Source organism: Sycon ciliatum, chromosome 8 (assembly GCF_964019385.1).
Source record: "Sycon ciliatum chromosome 8, ocSycCili1.1, whole genome shotgun sequence".
NCBI lineage: Eukaryota > Metazoa > Porifera > Calcarea > Leucosolenida > Sycettidae > Sycon > Sycon ciliatum.
The window spans coordinates 15,817,350-15,823,349 of NC_088650.1; the positions used below are offsets into that span (position 1 = coordinate 15,817,350).

A 6,000-nucleotide genomic window follows, 5' to 3' on the forward strand; every position below is an offset into this window, starting at 1 on the left:
GAGCATATTTACGTTTGCTTACTACCACCCTATCTCACCCCTCTTCCAGGCCTAACCTGTATACCTTTGTTCGCACTCAAAGGACAACTAGTACACGTCAAGACATACCTCCGTTATTAGCTTCCAATGGTTCGATGGTGACTGACCCCAAGTCTGTAGCTAATACTCTCAATACGCAATTCACATCAGCTGGTATTCCAGACGACCATTCCTCTCCAATACCACCTCTGCAACGTTCTGCGACTGTGTCTTCTGATCTGCGCTCTATACATACCACCACATCATCTGTTCGCAGCTACCTAAAAAGACCGTAAAAAGCAACAAAAGCCCTGGTCCTGATGCCCTACCAAAATAATGAAGTTCTCAAAGTTCTGGCTCCATCTCTGGCGTACCCACTGTGCCTTATATTCAACCTTTCCCACTCCTCCGGCGTATTTCCTGATCGTTGGAAGATCGCTAAGGTCACGCCCATCTACAAGCCTCAAACTATCGTCCAATATATCTTCTCTGCTCCCTTTCAAAAGTATGTGAAAAGATATTTTACCACCAGTTGTATTGCCACATTGGCTTTCTCCGCAACGACTCAACCTCTGACCAACTAGCTCGTCTAGTACAAGACATTGCCACCCTTCGTGATGCTCGACACCATATTGCTCTCTGTTTCTTTGACTTGGCAAAGGCCTTTGATACTGTCTGGCATCGTGGCCTCCTTGCCAAGCTACATATTGTCTTTGGTGTGTCTGGCCCTGCTCTGTCCTGGCTGGAGTCCTATCTGAGTAGCCGATCACAGTTTGTTTCTGCCCTCTCCATCAACTCTGATCTCCTACCAGTGTCTTCTGGAGTTCCCCAAGGCTCCATACTTGGACCTCTTTTGTTCGTAGCATACGCAGTGCTGCCAAACCGTCCGATTTTTCGGACAGTGTCCGATTTTTGAAGGCTCTTCCGAAAACCGGTCCGAAAAGGGAAACGTCCGAAAAGCAGCCAAAATGTCGGAGATCATTACTTTCCTATGCAGACGTCCTGTAATGTCACTTTTCAGCACAACTGAAGGCACAAATCACTGTACATTTGCTTCTAAAAAGGCTAGCGCTTGGCTGTGGAAGTGCAAAGCAACATGTCTGGATCAGGCTGGATGGCATGTACGCTGACAGTCCGTACAGAGTCAGTGTGCGACCACACTCATCATTACAAAATTCATGACAACTCCGGGGTTACCATGGCAACGAAGCGAATTTTCATGGTGTTTAGGCGATATTTTGAACTCTCTGTAAAAAATTGCCGAGGAGAAAAGTTCGCACCATGTGGCCAGCCTAGGCCTAGCGCCTTGGCGGTGAAGGGTGTCCGATTTTGGGCGAAAATTATTTGGCAGCACTGCATACGTAAATGATTTACCCTCTATAGACCCAGGCCAGGTGTCTCGTTATTTGCTGATGATACAACCCTGTACTGTCACTGTCACTCAGCATCCTCGTCCTCAGCGGCTCTTGTACCTCGAGTGTCGGCTCAGATATGCAGTGTCCTACGCTGGATGCAAACATGGCGACTTAGACCCAACCTGACTAAAACCGAAATAATGTTCCTTCCCCCAATCTCATCCATGTCACTTTGACACCATCCTGATTTCCCAGAACCCCTAAAGGTTGTTTCCAACCATAAACACCTGGGTATGATGCTTGATGATCGTCTCTCTTGGTCTTACCATATTGATGCTCTTTGCAGCCGTTCAAGCTCTGCCCTAGCCTAGGTGTTATACGTCCCCATTGTTTCCATCTTCCTGTCAAAATGTAAAATTTTGTTTTACAAACTGTACAGTCATCCTGCCTCTTTTCATGTACGCTGCTGCTAGCTGGTGTGGCTTGTCCTCGATTCTCGCTGAGCGTCTCGAAATCCACCATAGAAAACTTCTTCGTATCAACAATGTTTAGTCTACCCCCTCTCTACTCTTCTGCTTCCCTGTATGTCCTTGCAAATGCTTGCCCACTGTCGACCCACCGTCAAAAATTAATTTGCACTTTTGCTCACAAATTTAAACTAGCTCTACATCCTCCTCATCTTAGCGTGTATAACTGGTTCCGAATCACAGATGGCTCCCAGACAAGATGCTCTGTTGCCCTCCCCTTGGCTAAAACGTCCTCCCTTGTACGCTCTCCACTCTTTGTTGCCTACTCTGCTTGGCTTGCGCTGCCCGCTACTACGCGCAATGCCAGTACCCTGGACGCTCACTAGATTCACCATCACCTGCTTCTCCGTCTTGACCATTACTTTTCTTCTTTTCTTCTTTTATTCACCATGGTTGGTTAACACCCACATCTCCCGTACTGGCTGATTTTCTTCTCATGCCATGAGCTGATGAGGTGTAAATAATAATAATAATAATAATTTGGAAAGGATTGGGAGAACTTCAAATTCAAAGGATCAGAGCATTGCTCATGACAAGCAGGGTCCCAGGTTCGAGTCCTGGTGGGCCTGGCATTTTTTCTCTTTTCAGGCAGTTCACTTCCCCGACTGATCCTTTGAATAATAATAAAATAATAATAAGCGTCGTGCCAGGTGGGTTTACCGTTTGGTGCACGTGAGTCGCGTGACCTAGCGAGAGCATATAGCAGCGATCGCGTACACATCCTGCCGTGCACGCTGTGCTTCAGAAAACAGAACACAGAAAAGAAAGAAGCTTGGCTGGAGTTGTAACAGTAAACTATTTACTTGTAGCCTGTTCTCGTAGTTTTAGAGCCGATGTTTGCGATAATGGTCGGACCTGTCCTTTCCTTGCTTCTCTCGACACGCAGTGGCAAACCATTCTTGCAAAGCTGCATGTGATACTGTGTAAGTGTATGTAGTAAGCACAACCCATGTGCTTCTAGCTACCTCAGGTGAAATGGAGAAAAGAAACTTTGTCTCCGATTGCCATCATCTTAAAAGTCGGTAAGTAGATAAGCTAGGAAAAGGCATACTAGTATTTCCCATCAATTCCACGTACCGGTACCAATATTCTCTACAAGCAACATTTGTTTCGTAAAACCTTTTCCGTTGCACGTTGTAGGGGACAAAAATGCTACCGCACTTCGTATGAAGCTCACCGGTGTTTTTTCTATGTCAGTAAACCGGACAATCGGTGTGAGTTTTTTAATATTTTTTTACGAGAAACCACGAGCCTCGAGAACAGAATACTGCATGATAGAGCTGGTTGCAGACGCAACTATGGTGGTGAAACTGGAGCATCTCCGCCGACCTGAGGTCTCGGCTTCAGCGACACTTCAGTGCACCAAAAAGTGGGGAGAAGTAGGCACAGGGGGAGGGGAGGGGGGAGTACATTTGTATAGAAGAAGGAAAATGGAAGGATGCAGTGTCTGCTCTAGGATTTCAAACCAACCAGGTACACGTGTACCTGGCACGAGTCTTCCAACCGGGTCAGAGCCGGGTCAGAGTCGGGTACGTTCAAGTGCTACTGCATGTACGTGTACTGTAGCGGACATGGAAATCCAGTCCATGGAAATCCAGTCGATTGACCAGTCGATTGACCGGTCCAGCACCCTCAGCGCATACAGAACGCCACCACGTCCAGTGCACATGGTGATCAGATGAGACTAGCACGATGCAGCGCATAAATGCATGTGTGTACCGCTTATCCACGGCTGCATGGCCAGCGCCCTGGGGCCGCTAGACGTGCAACCGGATTTCCATGTCCACGACAGTACATCAGGGAGGCTCTGTACATAATAGTACTCCCTGGTGTGTATTCCCAACATGGGTCACAGGTGACCCGTTGTTCATTTTCCAAACGGGTCCAAGTACCCTCCAACCGGGTCGCTGACCCAGCTCTGGAGCCGACACTGGGACGATACATGTGATAGTGTAAAGAGAAAGGGGGAGCCAGGGTGCAAGCGGAGAGGGTGTTCAGGGAGGGTTCAGAGGGCATCTGTGGCTGAGTGCCAGTCTCGACTGCGGAGAGACTTGTAGGCGCCTTCCTTGAATGCCTGCATTCCCTTCTGCGTGGGAAGGTTGCGTAGCAGGGCAGATGGGAGACGATTCCAGTCTTGGATCGTGGCATGGGGGAATGATCGGGGAGCACTATTACGCGCTCCGGCGGGCAGTGTCGGTGCTAGTTGGTGCTGGCGCTGCTCCTCTTGCTGGTGGCGAGTGGAGCGCCGGTGCTGGTTAGCAAATGCCCTCGGTGGTGTCATGGTGGTCAGGATTGGGGGACCATCAATCCAATGCAGCTTGTACAAGCATGTGAGTGCTGCGACTTGACGCCGAACAGTGAGGCTTGGGAGATATGACCCTGGGCCGATGAGCTTTAGGGCTCGGTGCTGTACCTGGTCCAGCTTGTTCAGGGTAGACTGGGACGCACCCAACCATGAAAGCGGGCAGTAATCAAGTACTGGGCGGACGAAGCCGCGATAAACGGCATACTTGGCCTTGTTGTCGAGAATTGGCAGGGCCTTCCTCATGAAGCCAAGGCGTTAGTGACCACGGACTGCAACCTGTCGAATGTGTGAGCGAAAGGACAGGCTCCGATCGAAGAGCACTTCGAGCAACTTCAGCTACTCCACTTCCTCTATGGCCACCCCATTGAAAGTGGCTGGAGGAATCGGCCAGGGTTGACGGTGATGCGAAATCGTGAAGACTTGCGACTTTGTCGGCTCGAATGCGATCTTCCAGCTCTGGCCCCATTCAGCTAGGGCAGCCACAGCAGTCTGGAGCTGCGTGTGTGTGTGTGTGTGTGTGTGTGTGTGTGTGTGTGTGTGTGTGTGCGTCACTGTGTGTGTATGTTTTTGAAAGAATACCATCAACAGAGATGACACGGAACATTTAGAAGGAATATCTTGAAGAATACCAATTGCATGTGGCCTTTAAGGCATACGCCGACCTTCATTATAATGTATGTGGAATAGAATAATGTCTGTGGCACCAATAGGAGTGCCCAGAAAGTCTAGCAAACACATAGGAACAGTAATATAGTGTCAGAATGCTATGGGAATTGGCGTGCGGGTGCAATACAGGTTGTTGAGTCCAAATCTCGAACAAAAAGGGCGACGAGCGTTGATCAATAGACAATAGGGCTTGACATTGATGACGTCAGAAGTCAACATCTAGCGACAAATGTCGACTTTTGGATCCACTCTGCCTGTAGAGAAGTACAACATGTGGTTGGTAGGCCCCTCGTGTTGCACGCAGGTGTGATTTTCGTTCTGTACGAGTATTGGGTCGCTGACAGCCTGTGACCATGGTGACAGGGAGGGCCCAGTTCAGTCACTACCGGTCACACATATGTCACTATGCTGCGAAGGAAAATTTGTTTTGCCATGGTTGGGTATCGCCCTCATCTCTGGGGTTGATCACAACATTAGCGTTGCGTGCACATTCTATGAGATTGAATTTAATACCGTCCGCACTTTTATCATGTTTATAGCCATGGAGGTATATTCGATTATAAGCCAGTCTCAGTTATACAGCAATGGGCTTCATAAATGAATGCCATTTGAAGTATGTTTTATAAAATGAAGGAATAAGTACTATACTATCTAACTTACAGCCCAGCAGGAAGGGTGAACCAAGTGGATTTAGATTGAAATTTCTGTGTGAACTTTGACCAGGGGCGGATCCAGGAGGGGTTCCGCGGAACCCCCTAGATTTCGTAAATGTACTACTGGCAACCATATGCGTGTCCACATACATGTACCAGCTATTCAGTTTTGACTTATACTGGAACCCCCCCCCCCCCCCCATGTAAAGATCGCTGGATCCGACACTGTTGACTTTTATGTCATGGCGTAGTGGGTGAGTCATTTTCCATCTAAAATAGCTAGGAAAGCAGCGGTGTTTCGGATATAAGGCCATGGCTTCAAAGGCGCTGACACACGGTAAATAGATAAATACATAAAGACTATCCAAACGTTTATGGGTCCATGCAAAACTGGATCCAAGCGGATCAAAAAGTCAGCGTTTTCATGAATTCGGGCTGGCTGTGACGTAGCACTTTCAAACCCTATAAGAACGAGC

General features: G+C 48.4%; 1 long non-coding RNA gene across 1 annotated transcript in view; it reads left to right on the top strand.

Annotated features, from left to right (window-relative positions):
- Nucleotides 1-2,663: 2,663 nt before the first annotated feature.
- The window catches only part of LOC135823828 (uncharacterized), a 7,385-nt gene continuing 4,048 nt past the window's right edge, over nucleotides 2,664-6,000 (top strand). The window contains exon 1 of the long non-coding RNA XR_010554771.1: nucleotides 2,664-2,922. This is a non-coding gene — a long non-coding RNA (uncharacterized LOC135823828). The remainder of the gene's footprint in view (nucleotides 2,923-6,000) is intronic.